This window comes from Daphnia pulex, chromosome 3, assembly GCF_021134715.1.
Source record: "Daphnia pulex isolate KAP4 chromosome 3, ASM2113471v1".
In the NCBI taxonomy this organism is placed as follows: domain Eukaryota; kingdom Metazoa; phylum Arthropoda; class Branchiopoda; order Diplostraca; family Daphniidae; genus Daphnia; species Daphnia pulex.
The window spans coordinates 2,346,064-2,373,969 of record NC_060019.1 but is presented as its reverse complement, the minus strand read 5'-3'; the positions used below and the strand labels follow the sequence as shown (position 1 = coordinate 2,373,969).

The following is a 27,906-nucleotide window of genomic DNA, read 5'->3' as shown; positions in this document are numbered from 1 at the left end:
GGAGCAGGATTAGAACGACACATTTAGATTTTTTGGGGGGAATATCTAACTATTTTTACAATTTTCTGGATTAATACCCACTATGTAGGGATATATTTACTTTATTAAAGCAGTATCCGCAATATAACGAAATAAATCTTAAGTATTTTACAAAAAAAAACTTTGGACGTAAGGTACAGCTTTTTTAGAATAGAAAAGTTCAACGACAAAGGGCGGCATGAATCAGCAAGGAACTTATGTTGGCCGGAATATGTGAACACTTATGTTCTGTGTAGTTTGTGATACGACATCATGATCGACGGCACATTATCCACCTCGATTTCGGCTTCACGTTTAACAGTTCTCCCGGCGGCAATTTAGGTGATTCCAGACCCAATTTTACGATATTTGTCTATTTTTTAAAGTTGCCTTGATACATTTTCAAATTTCAATTTTTCCATCAGGATTCAAACCGGAAAACCAATTGACTAGAATCGCGCTAACGTTCTGCTATTTTATAAAATGTCGCATTTCGCAGGCCGTCTATCCCTACTGCGAGGTCGCTTCGTCTCTTGTCAGGTAAATGCTCGACATCCGACTCCCCTGCTTCTGGGGGAAGACTATCAAGTTGCTGCAGGCCCGTTTCATGCCCATGGCCACGGAGAAAAAGATGAAGGAGAGACAACACAATGTTTAAAAAAACGACTCACAGCGTCACCCCCTTCTAAAAAGTTGCCAGATTGAGGGAATCGTATTCGATGACCAGGGGTGCCACTTGGGAGAAAGAAAATAGGCAGGGAACTTCTGTTTTGAAGTCGGTTGTCATGACATTTTGTTTTGACAGTTGTCTGCTTGTTTAATTTCATCAGTGGGCGTGTCACTTCACAAAAAAGGAGTCACGTTGAGCAAACGATACGACTGTCTGTCGTTATGGAAGCAGAAATTTTCCAATACACTATAGCTCAAAGCCATAGATAAAGAAGACTGGTTTCGCATGTGAAAATTTAGAATGTGTACCCTATGTGATGCTCTAATAGTCTCATATTCTTTTTTTTTCAAATAAATTGGCATCGATCATTTTTATGGAACATCAGGCACTTCCGCCTGGTGTTTGATACTGGCATCTGCGTTTGAGCTGCATCATATTACGGTAGGATTAATTCAGTTTTTTAATCTTCTAGTAATCTTCAGCAAATAAACACTTGAAGGACTCAATTGCTTTAGTCGTAGATGGGTAATAGCCATAGATTTTTATATGTACTGATATTTTTCAATATTGTTGCTTGTAATTGTTGAAGTTGTTGAGGAAACTGATAAGTCAATAGAAGCAAGCCTTCGATAAGATTTATTTCCAATTTACTTGTCGGTTCCATCTGCCAGGCAAAAGAAAAAAACCGTTGGTCTCTTCCTTTGCGATAGTTTTGGCAGCCTCAGAAGTAGCACAACTTGTTGCTTTCAGTTTACATTTTAATTGGTTTACAAGATTCCTTCGGTAATGTCATTCGGGAATATTTTTAAACGTCCAAAAGACAGAAAATCAAGGTTAAATAGTAGATTAATACATTCTATAACGTTTGCTTCACGGTGTTCCCCTCAACAAATCCTCTCCACTGGATCATGTCGCACAGCTGATTAGAAACGAAATTTCAGAAAACAAGTTTCATGAATTTGTTGACAAGTGTGGCCGACTTGTACTTTTGGGACAAGTGGCAAACCTAAAAAGAAAAATATGTTGGAACTGAAAAACAGTGATTCAAGTACATACCGCATTCACTGCTATGATCGTGCAGCCAAGAACGGTGTTAAGGGCTTCAATTTCTTCAATGCTTTGCACGGCAGTAGGGGAAAAGCCTTTTCAAACCCTTTTGCGTGAGCAGAATCGTTTCTTTTTGCATAGTCGACTACGTTTCAGTAATCAACTCGATCAAGCCGATGGTTTATTTTTACAAACTGGCTATAAACGTGTTGCTTAAAATGGGCCAGTTGTTGTTGAAGGGAAAGTCCAATGACTTTCTTCAGCGTTTGCATATCAATGGAACTTGTTTAGGCACCTGTATGCGATTAATATTCATTAACCAACAACTGCGGTGTACCTCACTTGATGAGTCGTCATCCAATCCTGTTGCCGGCAGAGTGTTGGCTTCGGCGTAATAAGCAGTATGCCTAATTGGTGGCGGAGCAGTTTCCTTGATGTCAGAAGTCTGTCTTCGAATAAAAGTCGAGAAACGTCATGTTTTCTTTTGTCTTTTCGTCGTTACTGGTATGGTTGTTTTCATTGCTGCAAAAAATATAGCTCGTTATTGATTGTCTGTTATGCAGAATGAAAAAAAATATTTGGGCCAATATTAAAGTCAAGCAACAAGGGACATGGTGAATGAAAGATTCCAGTAAATATATGTTGCCAACGTTAAGACTATTATTGAAGAGATGAAATTATTTAAAATTGAAATTGCACGGTCTGAAGCTTTTTATTTTTATTAATATAAAAGAAAAAATTGTCGTTGATTTCTCGGTCGGTCGTCGTTCAAACTCAACAAAAACCCTTTTTTCTCCAAAATTTTCTATCACAAACAAATTCCGCAATAACATCTGCCTAATGAAAAATGGGACAGTTGTTGTGTGAGTAAATTTCGTGGATGATCGTCTGCATATAAGTATTTCAATCGAGTTAGTGCTGAGGTAGGAGTTTTTAAGACTAGAAAATGCGCATACACAGCATTTAGTCTCCAGTTGCTTCCAAATCTATTTAGCTTCCAAAATAGTGTCGTGATTTAGTAATCTACAATGTGAACTGTATAGCCGGCAAAATGTATGCAGTGCCCCACAGAGTAACTGCGCCTTTATAAGTAGTTTCTGACATATTAAAACGATATTCTGTTCAAAAATGGAACGTTTCTCTCCTGAGACACACACTACCTGATGAATAAACGTATACCGTTTTAAAAAATGTATACCCCTTTAATCTCGTCTTTTCCGACTTATGTCTTCTTCAAGACAATCCATCTTTTGTTCTGAACGACTCTTTATTTGTTACTTCTCGGTTAATTTTGCTATACTTGAAACTATTTTTGCATAGTTTTTTTTAGTTTCACATAAAGCATAAAAGCGTCGCGTAAAATTATACGTGTAATGCAGCGAAACAAGAAAAAGGTTGGCTGGGGGTTTTGTATTGAAAACAAAAATAAATGTTAGGCAATATTAATGGGGTATTTGAGGTGATTACAAAAAATGGCCTCGAGTGTTCGCCCTGACCGTATTCTTTATTCGATAATATGACGCAACCAGGCTTACCGTCTGGCTTTTTTAAATCTAAAAATTGAAATCCTCAATAAAGTAAGTCACACACGTATAAAAATTACCATTACCCTATCAAAATGCTTATTGCGACTAAGGCGTTTTAACCGAGCTTTAATGATGAATTCTTCAGCTACCCTTTTGGATATAACTTTTCATCGCCTCACATACGGGCTTGAGTACAGCATCAGCATCTTGGAGGAAGCAAATTAAAATATTCCTCAAAATCTAAATTAAATGTATCCAAGAAGTGTAAATCGGTGTGTCTATACGAAAAAATTTTTTACCTTTAATTGCAGTGGCGGCTTTGTAACTATCTCAGTGTTCAATGAAGAGATGTAAGTAAGCCATCGAAGTGGAAGTTTGATTATGATAGATAAACAATCAATAACGAGGTCAAGACCAAACCAAGGTTACATATAAACTCTTACTGCCAACGTTCCTCTCCATACTGCATAACTGTCTCCTTAGTGTTTGCCCTTGATTAGTGTTTGCGACATATTGTTGTTCATTTTATAAGGAAAAAAAGTGTCGATTTTTAGACAAATAATTTTAAGGAATAGTTATTAATCAAGAAAATAATTTAAAAAAGATTGTAGTGATGTGGTAAAGTGGATGGCAACGGAAAAAAGAACGTTGTAAATGTAAATTTTAAGTAAGAAAACTTAATAGGAAAATAATCATTTTTTAAGACTGAAAGTACCACTAAATAATAAATCTAAATTTGTAGAAATAAAAAATTCTCTCCTGTCCCTTTTTTAATTTTTGTTTCTAATTGAGTAATCATATACCACATGACAAATTATATTTAAAATCTATTAATCTCTCAAAAATATTTCAAGAACAGAGTTCATGAAAATTACCAACGCATTCTGCATTTGCAGGCTGAATTGGAGTTACTTTAAAAGTCGCTATACGGCTATTTTGAGAAGACCCTCAATTTCCCAAGATTTTTCTTCGATTCTGATCCTGCCCTTCCCGAAATTCTCTAGTTACAAGGACATAAAGCAAAGTCATGTCTAGTACTAGAGAGACATGATATGACAAACACTGACTCGTATATGCTCATATTGGCGTAATAGGAAAATTCTAGAAAGCGCAAGGAAGGGAAAGAGAAACACAGGGAAGTAGTAGCAGGGATAGAAAGATTATATTTTTTTACATTTCCCCTTTTCTTATATTTCCCAATTTATGCTTTCCTAACATGAAATAATAGTCGCCAACATTCATCTAACAATCATCCACCAGCAACCATATTCAACCATCTGAATAGAGAAGATGGCCATGGACCCTCTCTATTTTTTCTGTTCCCCTGTCTGGATATGCTGCTGTGACTACTAGCGCTTCTTTTCTGTCATGGAGACAAAAACGATAAAAAATTTAATCATCCCTCAAGATTATTCCCCCAAAATTACTTTAATTTTTAGCATGACAAGCATAAAAAAAGTAACAGCTAATTTTTCAACGAATGTTAATGCAGATATGGCCGTGTGGTTAAGGCGACTGACTCGAAATCAGTTTCTATCTTGGAGCTTAGGTCGACAACAACAATGATAGAGTGGCCGAGTGGTCTATGGCGCTGGGTTAAGGCACCAATCTATTTGGAGGCAAGGGTTCGAATCCCTTCACTGTCATACTCTCTACATTTGATTTTTTTGGAGGGATAACGATTTTCCATCATTCTTGACCAGTTGTTAATGTGAGGCCTGTTAGCTCAGTTGGTTAGAGCGCCGTACTAATAACGCGGACAGCCTGAATTCCATATTTTACGGGCCACTGTAATTTTTTCATTAAATATTTTTCACTGTAAAAAGGTACTGATGATTTCCAAATATTTTTCAACGAATTTAAATGCAGATATGGCTGAGTGGTTAAGGCGACTGAATCGAAATCAGTTTCTATCTTGGAGCGTAGGTTCGAGTCCTACTATCTGCGTTTTGTGGCATTAAATTGGTGAATGAAAAGACACAACATTTGATGAAGTGACGCTACAAGTTATTTCTGTTCATTTTTTGGGAGAACAGCAAGTTTTAAATCAGTAGGGGAGTACAGAGTGAGACAAGAACGAAAGGTCTTTAGGTCTTTGATATATGTGATGGCCTTGGACAAGACAAGTCAAGACCAACCAAGCACCAGAGTGACCCTGGATAAGGCATCCTCTTCACAGTGGCCCGTCCGAGTGCTAAGAACAGTCAGGTTCATCGAAGTCGAGGTCTGTGATCGTAAGCCAGGTTTAGATAGCATCTGAAAGTAGATGAGAGACAACAAGTACACGGTGCCGAGAATGTACCTTACCATCATGACCAGCGTCTTGAAGTCAGCGCGTTGTTGCTCCGGGAACCAGTGAAGACGGCAGAGGAGGATGAGAGAGTCAGAGTTCACCTGTTAAACAGCAGAATAAGTTGCGCTGAGAAGTAATTGTCGCTGACAAAGGTTACCAAGTTTAAAAATGCTATTTCAGCGATTTCCCAACACTTGGACAAATGAAAATTTTTGCTTGAAAACAGTAAAACAAAAGAAAAGTAATTGCCAATTTAACGACGATTTTCGATCATTATAGTTATGATGACTGTGGTTGTTGAAAAAGGTGCTATAACCCCGAAAATACTTCTTCTGTGGCCAAACGTCAATGACTGTTGTTTTAGGGAAATGAGAAATGACTTGCGCTGGATGGGGAAGAATTCCATAAACACCGGAGGGGAATCTATATAGATTACACCTGAACCTGGAAAAGTAGCACCGGACAGAGGAAGAACATCATGAGCGTGCACCCTACGCTGCAAATGTTCAGTATATTTAACAGTCATAAGTTAAAGAAGCCATATCGCGAGTGTGCGCTCTTCATTGGTCGCTTTAGTTGGTTAAAGGAGTCATGAGGCGAAGAAATTGAATTAAAACAACAGTAGTCATTCACCATGCGCCCCTGGGTGGGATCGAACCACCAGCCTTCTGTTTTTTTTTTTATATATTTAAACGATTTATTGTGACGATTTAAATTTAAATTGCTTTACAGATACTTGGGGCATTTACGAGATTTGTGACATAAGTGACTTGCTGTGGCCAAGGAGAAACATTACAAAGAAAAAGAAACATTTTGAGACGGAAATGAAAGAGGACAAATGATTTTGGTGAAAAATGTGAAATTTAACAATACGACATCTGGGGGGGATCCAAGAAATATTAATTGTAATGAGAGAACAATTTTGTATAAAGATAAGAAGAAATCTGTTGAGAATTTTGAGAGGGAATATTTATCGATTAGAAGGTGACATCTGGGGAGAATTTTTTGAATGAAGAAGGCTTGACCAGAGAGACTGTATTTCATTTATGGCTGGGGTGAGGTTTTGGATGCGGGCGGTCCAGACGGTGATGATGTAGGATTGGATGAGTGCCAGTATTTTCTCTTTATTGGGGCCATTTCCAAGGTCCCCATTGATTGTTGATTTTAGTGGTTTTTGACATCCAAGTTTCGTTAGTTGAATTCGGAGCCATAAACTGATGTGAACTTTCTCAGAACATAGTAACATAAGATGGTCGTCAGTTTCTTGGCCGCTATTGCATAGAGGACATTGGACATTTCTAGAAAGTCTGAGGCTTGTGAGGCGCATTTTAGTAGGGAGCTGATTATGGTTGAAATCCCAGACCAGTTCAGCGTTTCTTCCTTTCATTTTGGCCACCCAACGCCAGATGGGTTCCCCGATTTAGCCCAGAGGCCAACGACGTCGACTGTTGTCGTTCTTGATGGTGCTCCAGAGGATCCGATTTCGAAACCCGATGGAACTGAATCTTCTTCTGACACCGATGCTGACGCTGAAGACACCAACTGTGTAGGTTCGTCTAGTGCGTCCAAATCGGTCAAGAAAAAGAAAATGAAACAGACGAGGGAATTCCTTGATTAACAAAAACAATCAAAAAAGAGGAGTCGTACTGCCTCTTCCTATGGCTCGGGCGAGGTAGATGAGGAAATTGAATCTGGTGTAGCTCAGTTGGTTGAACTATGGTCTCCGACTCGAGAGGTTCCAGTTTCGATACCGGGTGTGGACATTAATTTTTTTCCCGCCCTCTCTGGGGGGAACGATGTTCCACCCGCTCCAATCTCACTTGGAGTACCATCTTATCCTTCCACGATAGATCAGATGGATAACGAAGTGGTTGAAGAAATGGATACAACCGAGGTGGTTTTGATTTCAAATCCTGAGGAAGACCTTTCTTTTTCTGGTGGGAGTATTCAGCCAGGACAACGCCCACTTGATAGCAAGGAGGCTAGTCATGTGAGTGAGACTCAGGAGTCCTTGGGCGTCCCCCTCGGCACTCCATCAACCCCCATAGAAGATAAAACTCTCAAAGCAATGGAGGCCGTTAGAAGGAAAAAAGCCCACGATAACAAGACCCAACCCTCTAAACCCAAATTTAAATATTATCCCTGGGGTATATTTTAAACAGCACCACCCCTCCTAGTGTAGTGAGAAACAAGTCAAGGAATTTAATAAAATTTAATAATATTTAATAAAAGTTATAGAGATTCTTTCCTCCGGCAAACTATTCCGGCTTATGTTGCCCAGTATAAGGCACCAGCAATTATATTGGGAGATTTTAATGCCGTTGACGAGATCGATGACCGTAAAAGTAGCAACACAACACCACCTAAAATTAGACTAGCATTACTAGAACCCCTCCGAGATTTAGTAAAAGCCCTTTCATTAACAGATGTCTGGAGAGAAATTCGGAAAAATGAACCTTGTTGGACGTACAATTGTGCGGCTAGCCAGGCTAGATTAGACCGAATTTATTGCCACCATCACGTAAAATTTTCTGATATCCATTTGCACGACTTACCACTCGGGGATCACAGACCAATCGTAGGGTATATAAACAGCACCACCCCTCCTAGTGTAGTGAGAAACAAGTCAAGGAATTTATGGAAACTTAACTCATCAATTCTTGAGGAAGAAGAATATATAAACTTGGTGCAGGTCCTTATTGAAGATTTTCTCAACACCCATCCCTTATTGAAAACGTAGACCATTGGTGGGAGATTATTTTCAAACCTAGCCTCAGGCAATTATCAATGAACTATTGTAAAAAAAGAATCTGTGATCAGAGAGTCAAAAGGAAATTACTCCAACATCAACTAAAAGAAACCGTGAACAATGTTAATTTCAATCATGCGCGTTACATGGAGTTGAAACGTGAGTTTCTAGCCTGGGAGCGAGAAGCATTGAGGGGATTTGCTATAGAAGAAAACGCTTGCTATAAAAAGAACAAGGCCCCGGGTACAGATGGCATTCCTTTTGAGTTTTATACAAAATTTTGGGATGTTATTGTTGTTCATTTTCTGGAAATGATGAATTGCGTCCTCAAAAAAAGAAAACTCCAGCCGTCGCAGGGAAGGGCAGCTATAAGATTAGTCCCAAAAATCCCAACACCGAGTAAAATCACCGATTACCGACCAATCTCTTTGTTAAATACCGATTACAAGTTAATCGCGTCAGTATTGGCTTTTCGTCTGAGAAAATCTCTTCAAAACTCTCTAGACTCACATCAAAAAGGTGGTGTACCCGGCCGCTATATCTTTGACAGCTTGTGTTTAATCCGAGATGTCATTGATAATACAGGTCGTAAATCAAAAGAGGTATCTTCTCTCAAACCGGCCGCCATTATCGCGTACGATTTAGAGAAAGCATATGACCTTGTCAATCGAGACGTTCTGTGGGAAGTGATGACAGCCATGGGCTATCCCCCCCTGTTTGTTGATTGGTTGAAAACGCTGTACAGTATAACTGAACTATGCCCATTGAACGGTAATGACATAGTCGGCACTGTGGACAATGCACAATCCGTGCGACAGGGGTGCCCTCTGTCAGTCCATCTGTTTGCCCTCTATATTGAACCGCTTTTAGTTTGCTTGTCTAGGAGTATTGACGGAATTGAACACTACGGAAAACGCATCAAAGTTCGTGCATATGTAGATGATCTAGTAGTTTTTGTCTCATCAATGAAAGATGTACGTCGTGCATGCGAGATTATTCTAGAATTTTGTGCCTGGACAAATGCACGTATCAACAAGGGGAAGACAAAATTACTTGGTCTAGGCACTTGGACCTTAAATCAATGTCCACAGGCCATAGTAGCGCAGACGGTAGCGGCGTCGGCTGGGATTCCTGAGGTTAGGAGTTCGATCCCACGTAGAAGCAATTTCAATCAAACTCATCCTAAACGTACTTGGCCATATGATTGGATAACTCAAGTAGACAATTTGAAAATTCTTGGAATTACTTTTTCTTCTGAAATAAAAACAACAGTAAGAGACAATTGGCAAAGACAGTTCAACATCATACAAAATATTCTTATCACAAACACACACCGTCATTTCACTTTTTATGGTCGCGTCCTATTCATCAAACAACATGTCTTATCACAACTTGTTCATATAGCTCATGTACTCCCTTGCAACAAAACCCAAGCCCTTCTCCTCCAACAAAAATGCAACAAATTTCTTTGGGCACAACGAAGAGAGCACCCACCCCTAAATGTTTTGATCCGCCCCCGACTCCAAGGTGGACTTGGAGTCACCTTACTTTTTCAATTCTTCCAATCCCTTTTCACCCGTCAAATCTTTAAATCTTTAATCCATCCCGAGGCTATTGAGAGAGCTGCAGCCGTTTATTGGTTGGGTCCACACCTCAAGAATCTCCTTCAACAAATCATCCAGCCCAGATTTAATGCAACCCATTCATCACATCCATGCTTCACCACCGCACTTTCAACCATCACCGATCTACTTAAAGCTGGCATCTTCACATCGTCAACCGTATCCAATCACCGCGCCACCTACAATCACCTGATCGCTAACCTTGGGCAACCAGGGAGAACCGAAGTTGCGAAACCAGACCTCGACTGGGCTTCCATCTGGCGTTGGGTGGCCAAAATGAAAGGAAGAAACGCTGAACTGGTCTGGGATTTCAACCATAATCAGCTCCCTACCAAAATGCGCCTCACAAGCCTCAGACTTTCTAGAAATGACCAATGTCCTCTATGCAATGGCGGCCAAGAAACTGACGACCATCTTATGTTACTATGTTCTGAGAAAGTTCACATCAGTTTATGGCTCCGAATTCAACCAACGAAACTTGGATGTCAAAAACCACTCAAATCAACAATAAATGGAGACATTGAAAATGGCCCCAATAAAGAGAAAATACTGGCCCTCATCCAATCCTACATCATCACCGTCTGGACCGCCCGCAGCCAAAACCTCACCCCAGCCATAAACGAAATACAGTCTCTCGGGTCAAGCCTCCTTCTTTCAAAAAATTCTCCCCAGATGTCACCTCCTAATCCTTAAATATTCTTTCTCAAAATTCTCCACAAATTTCGTCTTATCTTTATACAACATTGTTCTCTCATTACAATTATAATTTCTTGGATCCCCCCCCAGATGTCGTATTGTTAAAATTTATATTTTTCACCAAAATCATTTGTCCTCTTTCATTTCCGTCTCGAACTGTTTTCTTTTTCTCTTTGTAATGCTTCTCCTTGGCCACAGCAAGTCACTTATGTCACAAATCACTTAAATGCCCCAAGTATCTGTAATGCAATTTAAATTTTAATTGTGACAATAAATCGTTTAAATATAAAAAAAAAAACCGGAAGGCTGGTGGTTCGATCCCACCCAGGGGCGCATGGTGAATGACTACTGTTGTTTTAATTCAATTTCTTCGCCTCATGACTCCTTTAACCAACTAAAGCGACCAATGAAGAGCGCACACTCGCGATATGGCTTCTTTAACTGATGACTGTTAAATCTACTGAACATTTGCAGCGTAGGGTGCACGCACATGATGTTCTTCCACTGTTCGGAGCTACTGTTCCAGGTTCAGGTGTAATCTATATAGATTCCCCTCCGGTGTTTATGGAATTCTTCCCCATCCAGAGCAAGTCATTTCTCATTTCCCTAAAACAACAGTCATTGACGTTTGGCTACAGAAGAAGTCTCTTCGGGGTTATAGCACCTTTTTCAACAACCACAGTCATCATTGATTTCCCGCTTTCTGTTGACTTCCTCCGGATACAGCATTGCGAATATCTTCACATTGTCATAATGTAGATTTCATTTTCACAAGAAACATGAATGCTTGGCTTTTTCAAAAAACCAAAATGTGCTTTTTTGATAGTCTTTCTAAAAATACATTGTCCTGTTTCCACCCAGGATCGAACTGAGGACCTTCAGCGTGTAAGGCCGACGTGATAACCACTACACTATGGAAACTACAATCCGCTATAGAATTATTCTGGAATGATTACAAAATTCTAACGATCGTCTCCCAACTTCTAACTTTCATCTGCATTTATTTGCAAATATATGAGAGAAGCAATATATTGCAAATATAGACGCCCAACGGGGGGCTCGAACCCCCGACCCTGAGATTAAGAGTCTCATGCTCTACCGACTGAGCTAGCCAGGCTTACTATTGCGCTCTATTCCAATGTAATGAACCAAGTCTTATTGACGACATTTTTTACTTTCCAGGAACCGTGAGATAACTTTTACTATGATTGGTTGGTTGTCTGTGTGTAGTTTCCAGATGTCTACTTGTTCTAGTCTAGTTGTCATCAAGATAAGATACATTACAAGTTATTAATTCCATTTCATTTCCTTTTCTCCTACGATTATTTTTTCCTAACGTTATACTGATGCTTCCACTCAGGATCGTACTGAGGACCTTCAGCGTGTGAAGCCGACGTGATAACCTCTACACTATGGAAGCCCCACAATGTTTCTGCAACATTTTATTAGCGTTGGCCACACTAAAAAAAGGTAATGTTTGGTTTGCCTGTTGATCTTGACGAGTGTGTCGTTAATCAACCAGCATGCCTCTGTGGCGCAATTGGCTAGCGCGTTCGGCTTTGACTAGACGTGTCTAACTGATCTCCCAAGTGTGACATCTTGCTGTGAGTCAAAAAACTATTTGTTCTTTTTTTTGTTCTCTTTATTGTATTGTTGCTTGTCTTTCGTGTTTCTCTTGTTGTTTGCTAAGCGCCATTTTGCTTTTTGTTCCATTTTTTTTGTATTGTTTCTTTTTCCGTCTCCTTGCCCCTTTATTGTGGGTAAAATGGGAACGTAATCCCCAGACGTCTGGCCACGTACTGCCGAAATCTCTTTTGGTAATACTGAAGTGACCAGGCATGAATTCTACGAATGTTTCGAGCAGGGTAGTAACGAATCTGATTGCATCTTTGATGCAGTTTGTCGCCTACCAGGACGAGCTTTTTGTGTTTTCCGAATTGGGTTCAAGACCGTCAAAGACCACATTGAATTCTTGGATAAATTTAGTGCTAAAGAGTCTGTTGTTATTAGTGGCAAGGAGGTCCGAATTAGAGTTAGAGATAGGTCAGTTAACCTTGTACGCGTTAGAATCCAACATTTCAAATTCGATGATGACCTTAGCCTGCTCAACAAGAGATTGCGTGAGTATGGAGTGATTTCTCGGATTTTTTGGGACACGTACCAAGATAGATCGCTTCCAAGGTGGAACGGGATAAAGACTGGAGTTGTCAATGTGGATATGGAAATCCACAAGAGCATCCCGTCTTATATCACCTTTGGAAGCTACAAGGAACCAATAATGGTGTCTTATGCAGGGCAAATGCAGACATGCCGCATGTGTGATTCTCCCACCCATGTTTTAGCTAATTGCCCCAAGCAACCCCGTAGTTTAACCACTCCCAGCACCATTTCAAAAGGCCCCATTGGAACACGTAGCTATAGTAGTGTACTAACAAATCGTGGGCCAGTTACGACAACTGCTAGGAAGCCCCAGGAGACAGACCCGATTGGTGGCGGGAAAATGCCAATTGCTCCAACTGTTGACGCTGATTCATTCCCTGAGTTAGCCCTGAGGCCAACGACGTCGACTGTTGTCGTTCTTGATGGAGCTCCAGAGGATCCGATTTCGAAACCCGATGGAACTGAATCTTCTTCTGACACCGATGCTGACGCTGAAGACACCAACTGTGTAGGTTCGTATGTTGTGTCCAAATTGGTCAAGAAAAAGAAAATTAAACATACGAGAGAATTCCGTGACCAACAAAAACAATCAAAAAAGAGGAGTCGTACTGCCTCTTTCTCTGGTTCGGGCGAGGTAGCTGAAGAAATTGCATCTGGTGTAGCTCAGTTGGTTGAACTCGGGTCTCCGACTCGGTGTGGATATTAATTCTTTTCCCGCCCTTTCTGGGGGGAACGATGTTCCACCCGCTCCAATCTCACCTGGAGTACCATCTATTCCATCCACGATAGATCAGATGGATAACGAGGTGTTTGAAGAGATGGATGCAACCGAGGTGGTTTCGATTTCAAATCCTGATGAAGACATTTCTTTTTCTGGTGGGAGTATTCAGCCAGGACAACGCCCACTTGATAGCCAGGAGGCTAGTCATGTGAGTGAGACTCAGGAGTCCTTGGGCGTCCCCCTCGGCACTCCATCAACCCCCATAGAAGATAAAACTCTCAAAGCAATGGAGGCCGTTAGAAGGAAAAAAGCCCACGATAACAAAACCCAACCCTCTAAACCCAAATTTAAATATTAATCATGACTAACATCGCGACATATAATATCAACAGAATATCGTCACCTGACAAACTTCAAATAATACTCAATTTCTTTTTACATCATAAACTTGATATTATATGTTTGCAAGAAGTAGTATTTCACTCTAGCACCGTATTTACTAAACATTACCAGATGCACACAAATCTCGGTCCTAGACAACATGGGACAGCCATCCTAGTACGACACGGGCTGAGCGCCAAAAACATTTTGTTTGAACCGGAGGGGAGGCTGATAGCCATGGAAGTAAAGGGTCTTGCTTTCGTGTGTATTTACGCCCCATCTGGTGACCAAAATAAAAGTTATAGAGATTCTTTCCTAGGGCAAACTATTCCGGCTTATGTTGCCCAGTATAAGGCACCAGCAATTATAATGGGAGATTTTAATGCCGTTGACGAGATCGATGACCGTAAAAGTAGCAAGACAACACCACCTAAAATTAGACTAGCATTACTAGAACCCCTCCGAGATTTAGTAAAAGCCCTTTCATTAACAGATGTCTGGAGAGAAATTCGGAAAAATGAACCTTGTTGGACGTACAATTGTGCGGCTAGCCAGGCTAGATTAGACCGAATTTATTGCCACCATCACGTAAAATTTTCTGATATCCATTTGCACGACTTACCACTCGGGGATCACAGACCAATCGTAGGGTATATAAACAGCACCAACCCTCCTAGTGTAGTGAGAAACAAGTCAAGGAATTTATGGAAACTTAACTCATCAATTCTTGAGGAAGAAGAATATATAAACTTGGTGCATGTCTTCATTGAAGAAATGTTCCAACACCCATCCCGTATGGAAAACGTAGACCATTGGTGGGAGATTATTTTCAAACCTAGCCTTAGGCGATTATCAATTAACTATTGTAAAAAGAGAATCTGTGATCAGAGAGTCAAAAGGAAATTTCTCCAACATCAACTAAAAGAAACCGTGAACAATGTAAATTTCAATCATGCGCTTTACATGGAGTTGAAACGTGAGTTTCTAGCCTGGGAGCGAGAAGCATTGAGGGGATTTGCTATACGTTCACGCGTTCAAAGTATAGCCGAAGAAGAGCCATCTACCTTTCATATGAACAAGTCAACGAGCAATTTCCAGAAGTCTCTGATCACTCAGCTCAAAACTAATGATAACTGTAAAATTACCCAACCTGAGCAGATTAATCAAGAAATAATTGAACACTTTAGTAGAATTTTTCAGAACCAGCCCTCCCTCAATACCCAATTAGCTGGACAATTTCTAGAAGGGATTAGAGGTGCACTTACCCGTACAAAACCCACTAAAAACAATTTGGGTGTATCAGTGGTAGCTCAGTCGTTAAACACTCAAGCGTTGAATCGAGGAGTACTAGGTTCGATTCCGGAGAGTGGCAACTTTCTTGTAGATCCGTTCACAGTAAATGAAATTAACAACGCCCTTAAGGCAACTAAAAAGAACAAGGCCCCGGGTACAGATGGCATTCCTTTTGAGTTTTATATAAAATTTTGGGATGTTATTGGTGTTCATTTTCTGGAAATGATGAATTGCGTCCTCGAAAAAAGAAAACTCCAGCCGTCGCAGGGAAGGGCAGCTATAAGATTAGTCCCAAAAATCCCAACACCGAGTAAAATCACCGATTACCGACCAATCTCTTTGTTAAATACCGATTATAAGTTAATCGCGTCAGTATTGGCTTTTCGTCTGAGAAAATCTCTTCAAAACTCTCTAGACTCACATCAAAAAGGTGGTGTACCCGGCCGCTATATCTTTGACAGCTTGTGTTTAATCCGAGATGTCATTGATAATACAGGTCGTAAATCAAAAGAGGTATCTTCTCTCAAACCGGCCGCCATTATCGCGTACGATTTAGAGAAAGCATATGACCTTGTCAATCGAGACGTTCTGTGGGAAGTAATGACAGCCATGGGCTATCCCCCCCTCTTTGTTGATTGGTTGAAAACGCTGTACAGTATAACTGAACTATGCCCATTGAACGGTAATGACATAGTCGGTACTGTGGACAATGCACAATCCGTGCGACAGGGGTGCCCCCTGTCAGTCCATCTGTTTGCCCTCTATATTGAACCGCTTTTAGTTTGCTTGTCTAGGGGTATTGACGGAATTGAACACTACGGAAAACGCATCAAAGTTCGTGCATATGTAGATGATCTAGTAGTTTTTGTCTCATCAATGAAAGATGTACGTCGTGCATCCGAGATTATTCTAGAATTTTGTGCCTGGACAAATGCACGTATTAACAAGGGGAAGACAAAATTACTTGGTCTAGGCACTTGGACCTTAAATCAATGTCCACAGGCCGTAGTAGCGCAGACGGTAGTAGCGTCGGCTGGGATTCCTGAGGTTAGGAGTTCGATCCCACGTAGAAGCAATTTCAATCAAACTCATCCTAAACGTACTTGGCCACATGATTGGATAACTCAAGTAGACAACTTGAAAATTCTTGGTATTACTTTTTCTTCTGAAATAAAAACAACAGTAAGAGACAATTGGCAAAGACAGTTCAACATCATACAAAATATTCTTATCACAAACACACACCGTCATTTCACTTTTATGGTCGCGTCCTATTCATCAAACAACATGTCTTATCACAACTTGTTCATATAGCTCATGTATCCCTTGCAACAAAACCCAAGCCCTTCTCCTCCAACAAAAATGCAACAAATTTCTTTGGGCACAACGAAGAGAGCACCCACCCCTAAATGTTTTGATCCGCCCCCGACTCCAAGGTGGACTTGGAGTCACCTTACTTTTTCAATTCTTCCAATCCCTTTTCACCCGTCAAATCTTTAAATCTTTAATCCATCCCGAGGCTATTGAGAGAGCTGCAGCCGTTTATTGGTTGGGTCCACACCTCAAGAATCTCCTTCAACAAATCATCCAGCCCAGATTTAATGCAACCCATTCATCACATCCATATTTCACCACCGCACTTTCAACCATCACCGCTCTACTTAAAGCTGGCATCTTCACATCGTCAACCGTATCCAATCACCGCGCCACCTACAATCACCTGATCGCTAACCTTGGGCAACCAGGGAGAACCGAAGTTGCGAAACCAGACCTCGACTGGGCTTCCATCTGGCGTTGGGTGGCCAAAATGAAAGGAAGAAACGCTGAACTGGTCTGGGATTTCAACCATAATCAGCTCCCTACCAAAATGCGCCTCACAAGCCTCAGACTTTCTAGAAATGACCAATGTCCTCTATGCAATAGCGGCCAAGAAACTGACGACCATCTTATGTTACTCTGTTCTGAGAAAGTCCACATCAGTTTATGGCTTCGAATTCAACTAACGAAACTTGGATGTCAAAAACCACTCAAATCAACAATAAATGGAGACATTGGAAATGGCCCCAATAAAGAGAAAATACTGGCACTCATCCAATCCTACATCATCACCGTCTGGACCGCCCGCTGCCAAAACCTCACCCCAGCAATCAATGAAATACAGTCTCTCTGGTCAAGCCTCCTTCATTCAAAAAATTCTCCCCAGATGTCACCTTCTAATCCATAAATATTCCCTCTCAAAATTCTCAACAGATTTCTTCTTATCTTTATACAACATTGTTCTCTCATTACAGTTAATATTTCTTGGATCCCCCCCAGATGTCGTATTGTTAAATTTCACATTTTTCACCAAAATCATTTGTCCTCTTTCATTTCCGTCTCGAAATGTTTCTTTTTCTTTGTAATGTTTCTCCTTGGCCACAGCAAGTCACTTATGTCACAAATCACTTAAATGCCCCAAGTATCTGTAATGCAATTTAAATTTTAATTGTGACAATAAATCGTTTAAATATTAAAAAAAAACCGGAAGGCTGGTGGTTCGATCCCACCCAGGGGTGCATGGTGAATGACTACTGTTGTTTTAATTCAATTTCTTCGCCTCATGACTCCTTTAACCAACTAAAGCGTCCAATGAAGAGCGCACACTCGCGATATGGCTTCTTTAACTGATGACTGTTAAATCTACTGAACATTTGCAGCGTAGGGTGCACGCACATGATGTTCTTCCACTGTTCGGAGCTACTGTTCCAGGTTCAGGTGTAATCTATATAGATTCCCCTCCGGTGTTTATGGAATTCTTCCCCATCCAGAGCAAGTCATTTCTCATTTCCCTAAAACAACAGTCATTGACGTTTGGCTACAGAAGAAGTCTCTTCGGGGTTATAGCACCTTTTTCAACAACCACAGTCATCATTGATTTCCCGCTTTCTGTTGACTTCCTCCGGATACAGCATTGCGAATATCTTCACATTGTCATAATGTAGATTTCATTTTCACAAGAAACATGAATGCTTGGCTTTTTCAAAAAAACCAAAATGTGCTTTTTTGATAGTCTTTCTAAAAATACATTGTCCTGTTTCCACCCAGGATCGAACTGAGGACCTTCAGCGTGTTAGGCCGACGTGATAACCACTACACTATGGAAACTACAATCCGCTATAGAATTATTCTGGAATGATTACAAAATTCTAACGATCGTCTCCCAACTTCTAACTTTCATCTGCATTTATTTGCAAATATATGACGCCCAACGGGGGGCTCGAACCCCCGACCCTGAGATTAAGAGTCTCATGCTCTACCGACTGAGCTAGCCAGGCTTACTATTGCGCTCTATTCCAATGTAATGAACCAAGTCTTATTGACGACATTTTTTCCTTTCCAGGAACCGTGAGATAACTTTTACTATGATTGGTTGGTTGTCTGTGTGTAGTTTCCAGATGTCTACTTGTTCTAGTCTAGTTGTCATCAAGATAAGATACATTACAAGTTATTAATTCCATTTCATTTCCTTTTCTCCTACGATTATTTTTTCCTAACGTTATACTGATGCTTCCACTCAGGATCGAACTGAGGACCTTTAGCGTGTGAAGCCGACGTGATAACCTCTACACTATGGAAGCCCCACAATGTTTCTGCAACATTTTATTAGGGTTGGCCACACTAAAAAAAGGTAATGTTTGGTTTGCCTGTTGATCTTTACGAGTGTGTCGTTAATCAACCAGCATGCCTCTGTGGCGCAATTGGCTAGCGCGTTCGGCTGTTAACCGGAAGGCTGGTGGTTCGATCCCACCCAGGGGCGCATGGTGAATGACTACTGTTGTTTTAATTCAATTTCTTCGCCTCATGACTCCTTTAACCAACTAAAGCGTCCAATGAAGAGCGCACACTCGCGATATGGCTTCTTTAACTGATGACTGTTAAATCTACTGAACATTTGCAGCGTAGGGTGCACGCACATGATGTTCTTCCACTGTTCGGAGCTACTGTTCCAGGTTCAGGTGTAATCTATATAGATTCCCCTCCGGTGTTTATGGAATTCTTCCCCATCCAGAGCAAGTCATTTCTCATTTCCCTAAAACAACAGTCATTGACGTTTGGCTACAGAAGAAGTCTCTTCGGGGTTATAGCACCTTTTTCAACAACCACAGTCATCATTGATTTCCCGCTTTCTGTTGACTTCCTCCGGATACAGCATTGCGAATATCTTCACATTGTCATAATGTAGATTTCATTTTCACAAGAAACATGAATGCTTGGCTTTTTCAAAAAACCAAAATGTGCTTTTTTGATAGTCTTTCTAAAAATACATTGTCCTGTTTCCACCCAGGATCGAACTAAGGACCTTCAGCGTGTTAGGCCGACGTGCTAACCACTACACTATGGAAACTACAATTCCGCTATAGAATTATTCTGGAATGATTACAAAATTCTAACGATCGTCTCCCAACTTCTAACTTTCATCTGCATTTATTTGCAAATATATGAGAGAAGCAATATATTGCAAATATAGACGCCCAACGGGGGGCTCGAACCCCCGACCCTGAGATTAAGAGTCTCATGCTCTACCGACTGAGCTAGCCAGGCTTACTATTGCGCTCTATTCCAATGTAATGAACCAAGTCTTATTGACGACATTTTTTCCTTTCCAGGAACCGTGAGATAACTTTTACTATGATTGGTTGGTTGTCTGTGTGTAGTTTCCAGATGTCTACTTGTTCTAGTCTAGTTGTCATCAAGATAAGATACATTACAAGTTATTAATTCCATTTCATTTCCTTTTCTCCTACGATTATTTTTTCCTAACGTTATACTGATGCTTCCATTCAGGATCGAACTGAGGACCTTCAGCGTGTGAAGCCGACGTGATAACCTCTACACTATGGAAGCCCCACAATGTTTCTGCAACATTTTATTAGCGTTGGCCACACTAAAAAAAGGTAATGTTTGGTTTGCCTGTTGATCTTGACGAGTGTGTCGTTATTCAACCAGCATGCCTCTGTGGCGCAATTGGCTAGCGCGTTCGGCTGTGACTAGACGTGTATAACTGAGCTCCCAAGTGTGACATCTTGCTGTGAGTCAAAAAACTATTTGTTCTTTTTTTTGTTTCTCTTCTGTTGTATTGTTGCTTGTGTGTCATGTTTCCCTTGTTGTTTGTTGAGCGCCATTTTGGTTTTGTTCCCTCTTTTTGCATTTTTCTCCCCGTCCTTTTGCCCCTGTTATTGTGGGTAAAATGGGATCGGAATCCCCAGACGTCTGGCCACGTACTGCCGAAATCTCTTTTGGTAATACTGAAGTGACCAGGCATGAGTTCTACGAATGTTTCGAGCACGACAGTAATGAATCTGATAGCATCTTTGATGCAGTTTCTCGCCTACCAGGACGAGCTATTTGCGTTTTCCGAATTGGGTTCAAGACCGTCAATGACCATATTGAATTTTTGAATAAATTTAGTGCTAAAGAATCAGTAGTCATTAGTGGCAAGGAGGTCAAAATTAGAGTGAGAGATAGGTCAGTTAACCTTGTACGCGTTAGAATTCAACATTTCAAATTCGATGATGACCTAAGCCTGCTAAACAAGAGATTGCGTGAGTATGGAGTGATTTCTCGGATTTTTTGGGACACGTATCAGGATAGATCGCTCCCAAGGTGGAACGGGATAAAGACTGGAATTGTCAACGTGGATATGGAAATCCACAAGAGCATTCCGTCTTATATCACCTTTGGAAGCTACAAGGAAACAATAATGGTGTCTTATGCAGGGCAAATGCACACATGCCGCATGTGTGATTCTCCCACCCATGTCTTAGCTAATTGCCCCAAGCAACCCCGTAGTTTAACAAACCCCAGCACCATTTCAAAAGGCCCCATTGGAACACGTAGCTATAGCAGTGTATTACTAACAAATCGTGGCCCAGTTAGGACAACTGTTAGGAAGCCCCAGGAGACAGGCCCGATTGGTGGCGGGCAAATGCCAATTGCTCCAACTGTTGACGCTGATACATTCCCCGAGTTAGCCCAGAGGCCAACGACGTCGACTGTTGTCGTTCTTGATGGAGCTCCAGAGGATCAGATTTCGAAACCCGATGGAACTGAATCTTCTTCTGACACCGATGCTGACGCTGAAGACACCAACTGTGTAGGTTCGTCTGTTGCGTCCAAATTGGTCAAGAAAAAGAAAATGAAACAGACGAGGGAATTCCGTGACCAACAAAAACAATCAAAAAAGAGGAGTCGTACTGCCTCTTCCTCTGGCTCGGGCGAGGTAGCTGAGTAAATTGTATCTGGTGTAGCTCAGTTGGTTGAACTCGGGTCTCCGACTCGAGAGGTTCCAGTTTCGATACCGGGTGCGGACATTAATTCTTTTCCCGCCCTCTCTGGGGGGAACGATGTTCCACCCGCTCCAATCTCACCTGGAGTACCATCTATTCCATCCACGATAGATCAGATGGATAACGAGGTGTTTGAAGAGATGGATGCAACCGAAGTGGTTTCGATTTCAAATCCTGATGAAGACATTTCTTTTTCTGGTGGGAGTATTCAGCCAGGACAACGGCCACTTGATAGCCAGGAGGCTAGTCATGTGAGTGAGACTCAGGAGTCCTTGGGCGTCCCTCTCGGCACTCCATCAACCCCCATAGTAGATAAAACTCTCAAAGCAATGGAGGCCGTTAGAAGGAAAAAAGCCCACGATAACAAAACCCAACCCTCTAAACCCAAATTTAAATATTAATCATGACTAACATCGCGACATATAATATCAACAGAATATCGTCACCTGACAAACTTCAAATAATACTCAATTTCTTTTTACATCATAAACTTGATATTATATGTTTGCAAGAAGTAGTATTTCACTCTAGCACCGTATTTACTAAACATTACCAGATGCACACAAATCTCGGTCCTAGACAACATGGGACAGCCATCCTAGTACGACACGGGCTGAGCGCCAAAAACATTTTGTTTGAACCGGAGGGGAGGCTGATAGCCATGGAAGTAAAGGGTCTTGCTTTCGTGTGTATTTACGCCCCATCTGGTGACCAAAATAAAAGTTATAGAGATTCTTTCCTCCGGCAAACTATTCCGGCTTATGTTGCCCAGTATAAGGCACCAGCAATTATATTGGGAGATTTTAATGCCGTTGACGAGATCGATGACCGTAAAAGTAGCAAGACAACACCACCTAAAATTAGACTAGCATTACTAGAACCCCTCCGAGATTTAGTAAAAGCCCTTTCATTAACAGATGTCTGGAGAGAAATTCGGAAAAATGAACCTTGTTGGACGTACAATTGTGCGGCTAGCCAGGCTAGATTGGACCGAATTTATTGCCACCATCACGTAAAATTTTCTGATATCCATTTGCACGACTTACCACTCGGGGATCACAGACCAATCGTAGGGTATATAAACAGCACCACCCCTCCTAGTGTAGTGAGGAACAAGTCAAGGAATTTATGGAAACTTAACTCATCAATTCTTGAGGAAGAAGAATATATAAACTTGGTGCATGTCTTTATTGAAGAAATGTCTCAACACCCATCCCGTATTGAAAACGTAGATCATTGGTGGGAGATTATTTTCAAACCTAGCCTCAGGCGATTATCAATGAACTATTGTAAAAAGAGAATCTGTGATCAGAGAGTCAAAAGGAAATTACTCCAACATCAACTAAAAGAAACCGTGAACAATGTAAATTTCAATCATGCGCGTTACATGGTTTTGAAACGTGAGTTTCTAGCCTGGGAGCGAGAAGCATTGAGGGGATTTGCAATACGTTCACGCGTTCAAAGTATAGCCGAAGAAGAGCCATCTACCTTTCATATGAACAAGTCAACGAGCAATTTCCAGAAGTCTCTGATCACTCAGCTCAAAACTAATGATAACTGTAAAATTACCCAACCTGAGCAGATTAATCAAGAAATAATTGAACACTTTAGTAGAATTTTTCAGAACCAGCCCTCCCCCAATACCCAATTAGCTGGAAAATTTCTAGAAGGGATTAGAGGTGCACTTACCCGTAAAAAACCCACTAAAAACGATTCGGGTGTATCAGTGGTAGTTCAGTCGTTAAACGCTCAAGCGTTGAATCGAGGAGTACTAGGTTCGATCCCGGAGAGTGGCAACTTTCTTGTAGATCCGTTCACAGTAGATGAAATTAACATCGCCCTTAAGGCAACTAAAAAGAACAAGGCCCCGGGTACAGATGGCATTCCTTTTGAGTTTTATATAAAATTTTGGGATGTTATTGGTGTTCATTTTCTGGAAATGATGAATTGCGTCCTCGAAAAAAGAAAACTCCAGCCGTCGCAGGGAAGGGCAGCTATAAGATTAGTCCCAAAAATCCCATCACCGAGTAAAATCACCGATTACCGACCAATCTCTTTGTTAAATACCGATTATAAGTTAATCGCGTCAGTATTGGCTTTTCGTCTGAGAAAATCTCTTCAAAACTCTCTAGACTCACATCAAAAAGGTGGTGTACCCGGCCGCTATATCTTTGACAGCTTGTGTTTAATCCGAGATGTCATTGATAATACAGGTCGTAAATCAAAAGAGGTATCTTCTCTCAAACCGGCCGCCATTCTCGCGTACGATTTAGAGAAAGCATATGACCTTGTCAATCGAGACGTTCTGTGGGAAGTAATGACTGCCATGGGCTATCCCCCCCTCTTTGTTGATTGGTTGAAGACGCTGTACAGTATAACTGAACTATGGCCATTGAACGGTAATGACATAGTCGGTACTGTGGACAATGCACAATCCGTGCGACAGGGGTGCCCTCTGTCAGTCCATCTGTTTGCCCTCTATATTGAACCGCTTTTAGTTTGCTTGTCTAGGGGTATTGACGGAATTGAACACTACGGAAAACGCATCAAAGTTCGTGCATATGTAGATGATCTAGTAGTTTTTGTCTCATCAATGAAAGATGTACGTCGTGCATGCGAGATTATTCTAGAATTTTGTGCCTGGACAAATGCACGTATTAACAAGGGGAAGACAAAATTACTTGGTCTAGGCACTTGGACCTTAAATCAATATCCACAGGCTGTAGTAGCGCAGACGGTAGCGGCGTCGGCTGGGATTCCTGAGGTTAGGAGTTCGATCCCACGGAGAAGCAATTTCAATCAAACTCATCCTAAACGTACTTGGCCACATGATTGGATAACTCAAGTAGACAATTTGAAAATTCTTGGAATTACTTTTTCTTCTGAAATAAAAACAACAGTAAGAGACAATTGGCAAAGACAGTACAACATCATACAAAATATTCTTATCACAAACACACACCGTCATTTCACTTTTTATGGTCGCGCCCTATTCATCAAACAACATGTCTTATCACAACTTGTTCATATAGCTCATGTACTCCCTTGCAACAAAACCCAAGCCCTTCTCCTCCAACAAAAATGCAACAAATTTCTTTGGGCACAAAGAAGAGAGCACCCACCCCTAAATGTTTTGATCCGCCCCCGACTCCAAGGTGGACTTGGAGTCACCTTACTTTTTCAATTCTTCCAATCCCTTTTCACCCGTCAAATCTTTAAATCTTTAATCCATCCCGAGGCTATTGAGAGAGCTGCAGCCGTTTATTGGTTGGGTCCAAACCTCAAGAATCTCCTTCAACAAATCACCCAGCCCAGATTTAATGCAACCCATTCATCACATCCATACTTCACCACCGCACTTTCAACCATCACCGATCTACTTAAAGCTGGCATCTTCACATCGTCAACCGTATCCAATCACCGCGCCACCTACAATCACCTGATCGCTAACCTTGGGCAACCAGGGAGAACCGAAGTTGCGAAACCAGACCTCGACTGGGCTTCCATCTGGCGTTGGGTGGCCAAAATGAAAGGAAGAAACGCTGAACTGGTCTGGGATTTCAACCATAATCAGCTCCCTACCAAAATGCGCCTCACAAGCCTCAGACTTTCTAGAAATGACCAATGTCCTCTATGCAATGGCGACCAAGAAACTGACGACCATCTTATGTTACTCTGTTCTGAGAAAGTCCACATCAGTTTATGGCTTCGAATTCAACTAACGAAACTTGGATGTCAAAAACCACTCAAATAAACAATAAATGGAGACATTGGAAATGGCCCCAATAAAGAGAAAATACTGGCCCTCATCCAATCCTACATCATCACCGTCTGGACCGCCCGCAGCCAAAACCTCACCCCAGCCATCAATGAAATACAGTCTCTCTGGTCAAGCCTCCTTCATTCAAAAAATTCTCCCCAGATGTCACCTTCTAATCCATAAATATTCTCTCTCAAAATTCTCAACAGATTTCTTCTTACCTTTATACAACATTGTTCTCTCATTACAACTATTATTTCTTGGATCCCCCCCCCCAGATGTCGTATTGTTAAATTCCACATTTTTTACTCAAATCATTTGTCCTCTTTCATTTCCGTCTCGAAATGTTTTCTTTTTCTGTTTGTAATGTTTCTCCTTGGCCACAGCAAGTCACTTATGTCACAAATCTCGTAAATGCCCCAAGTATCTGTAAAGAAATTTAAATTTTAATTGTGACAATAAATCGTTTAAATATATAAAAAAAAAACCGGAAGGCTGGTGGTTCGATCCCACCCAGGGGCGCATGGTGAATGACTACTGTTGTTTTAATTCAATTTCTTCGCCTCATGACTCCTTTAACCAACTAAAGCGTCCAATGAAGAGCGCACACTCGCGATATGGCTTCTTTAACTGATGACTGTTAAATCTACTGAACATTTGCAGCGTAGGGTGCACGCACATGATGTTCTTCCACTGTTCGGAGCTACTGTTCCAGGTTCAGGTGTAATCTATATAGATTCCCCTCCGGTGTTTATGGAATTCTTCCCCATCCAGAGCAAGTCATTTCTCATTTCCCTAAAACAACAGTCATTGACGTTTGGCTACAGAAGAAGTCTCTTCGGGGTTATAGCACCTTTTTCAACAACCACAGTCATCATTGATTTCCCGCTTTCTGTTGACTTCCTCCGGATACAGCATTGCGAATATCTTCACATTGTCATAATGTAGATTTCATTTTCACAAGAAACATGAATGCTTGGCTTTTTCAAAAAACCAAAATGTGCTTTTTTGATAGTCTTTCTAAAAATACATTGGCCTGTTTCCACCCAGGATCGAACCGAGGACCTTCAGCGTGTTAGGCCGACGTGCTAACCACTACACTATGGAAACTACAATTCCGCTATAGAATTATTCTGTAATGATTACAAAATTCTAACGATCGTCTCCCAACTTCTAACTTTCATCTGCATTTATTTGCAAATATATGACGCCCAACGGGGGGCTCGAACCCCCGACCCTGAGATTAAGAGTCTCATGCTCTACCGACTGAGCTAGCCAGGCTTACTATTGCGCTCTATTCCAATGTAATGAACCAAGTCTTATTGACGACATTTTTTACTTTCCAGGAACCGTGAGATAACTTTTACTATGATTGGTTGGTTGTCTGTGTGTAGTTTCCAGATGTCTACTTGTTCTAGTCTAGTTGTCATCAAGATAAGATACATTACAAGTTATTAATTCCATTTCATTTCCTTTTCTCCTACGATTATTTTTTCCTAACGTTATACTGATGCTTCCACTCAGGATCGAACTGAGGACCTTCAGCGTGTGAAGCCGACGTGATAACCTCTACACTATGGAAGCCCCACAATGTTTCTGCAACATTTTATTAGCGTTGGCCACACTAAAAAAAGGTAATGTTTGGTTTGCCTGTTGATCTTGACGAGTGTGTCGTTAATCAACCAGCATGCCTCTGTGGCGCAATTGGCTAGCGCGTTCGGCTGTGACTAGACGTGTATAACTGAGCTCCCAAGTGTGACATCTTGCTGTGAGTCAAAAAATTATTTGTTCTTTTTTTTGTTTCTCTTTTGTTGTATTGTTGCATGCGTGTCCTGTTTCCCTTGTTGTTTGTTGAGCGCCATTTTGGTTTTTTTCCCTCTTTTTGCATTTTTCTCCCCGTCCTTTTGCCCCTATTTTGGGTAAAATGGGATCGGAATCCCCAGACGTCTGGCCACGTACTGCCGAAATCTCTTTTGGTAATACTGAAGTGACCAGGCATGAGTTCTACGAATGTTTTGAGCACGATAGTAATGAATCTGATAGCATCTTTGATGCAGTTTCTCGCCTACCAGGACGAGCTATTTGCGTTTTCCGAATTGGGTTCAAGACCGTCAATGACCATATTGAATTTTTGAATAAATTTAGTGCTAAAGAATCAGTAGTCATTAGTGGCAAGGAGGTCAAAATTAGAGTGAGAGATAGGTCAGTTAACCTTGTACGCGTTAGAATTCAACATTTCAAATTCGATGATGACCTAAGCCTGCTAAACAAGAGATTGCGTGAGTATGGAGTGATTTCTCGGATTTTTTGGGACACGTATCAGGATAGATCGCTCCCAAGGTGGAACGGGATAAAGACTGGAATTGTCAACGTGGATATGGAAATCCACAAGAGCATTCCGTCTTATATCACCTTTGGAAGCTACAAGGAACCAATAATGGTGTCTTATGCAGGGCAAATGCACACATGCCGCATGTGTGATTCTCCCACCCATGTCTTAGCTAATTGCCCCAAGCAACCCCGTAGTTTAACCAACCCCAGCACCATTTCAAAAGGCCCCATTGGAACACGTAGCTATAGTAGTGTATTACTAACAAATCGTGGCCCAGTTAGGACAACTGTTAGGAAGCCCCAGGAGACAGGC

General features: G+C 41.2%; 13 non-coding genes across 13 annotated transcripts; 1 reads left to right on the top strand and 12 right to left on the bottom strand.

Moving 5' to 3' along the window:
• Positions 1–11,469: 11,469 nt before the first annotated feature.
• Positions 11,470–11,542, bottom strand: Trnav-uac. The gene has a single exon. It is a non-coding gene; the product is annotated as a tRNA-Val (tRNA).
• Positions 11,543–11,665: 123 nt separating this feature from the next.
• Trnak-cuu lies at positions 11,666–11,738 on the bottom strand. Its single transcript has one exon. It is a non-coding gene; the product is annotated as a tRNA-Lys (tRNA).
• A 230-nt stretch (positions 11,739–11,968) lies between these two features.
• Positions 11,969–12,041, bottom strand: Trnav-cac. The gene has a single exon. It is a non-coding gene; the product is annotated as a tRNA-Val (tRNA).
• A 6,206-nt stretch (positions 12,042–18,247) lies between these two features.
• Trnav-aac lies at positions 18,248–18,320 on the bottom strand. The gene has a single exon. It is a non-coding gene; the product is annotated as a tRNA-Val (tRNA).
• A 97-nt stretch (positions 18,321–18,417) lies between these two features.
• Trnak-cuu lies at positions 18,418–18,490 on the bottom strand. Its single transcript has one exon. It is a non-coding gene; the product is annotated as a tRNA-Lys (tRNA).
• A 230-nt stretch (positions 18,491–18,720) lies between these two features.
• Positions 18,721–18,793, bottom strand: Trnav-cac. The gene has a single exon. It is a non-coding gene; the product is annotated as a tRNA-Val (tRNA).
• A 105-nt stretch (positions 18,794–18,898) lies between these two features.
• Trnan-guu lies at positions 18,899–18,972 on the top strand. The gene has a single exon. It is a non-coding gene; the product is annotated as a tRNA-Asn (tRNA).
• Positions 18,973–19,487: 515 nt separating this feature from the next.
• Positions 19,488–19,560, bottom strand: Trnav-aac. The gene has a single exon. It is a non-coding gene; the product is annotated as a tRNA-Val (tRNA).
• A 124-nt stretch (positions 19,561–19,684) lies between these two features.
• On the bottom strand, positions 19,685–19,757 carry Trnak-cuu. The gene has a single exon. It is a non-coding gene; the product is annotated as a tRNA-Lys (tRNA).
• Positions 19,758–19,987: 230 nt separating this feature from the next.
• Trnav-cac lies at positions 19,988–20,060 on the bottom strand. Its single transcript has one exon. It is a non-coding gene; the product is annotated as a tRNA-Val (tRNA).
• Positions 20,061–26,299: 6,239 nt separating this feature from the next.
• Trnav-aac lies at positions 26,300–26,372 on the bottom strand. Its single transcript has one exon. It is a non-coding gene; the product is annotated as a tRNA-Val (tRNA).
• Positions 26,373–26,470: 98 nt separating this feature from the next.
• Trnak-cuu lies at positions 26,471–26,543 on the bottom strand. The gene has a single exon. It is a non-coding gene; the product is annotated as a tRNA-Lys (tRNA).
• Positions 26,544–26,773: 230 nt separating this feature from the next.
• Trnav-cac lies at positions 26,774–26,846 on the bottom strand. Its single transcript has one exon. It is a non-coding gene; the product is annotated as a tRNA-Val (tRNA).
• Between the last annotated feature and the right edge of the window lie 1,060 nt (positions 26,847–27,906).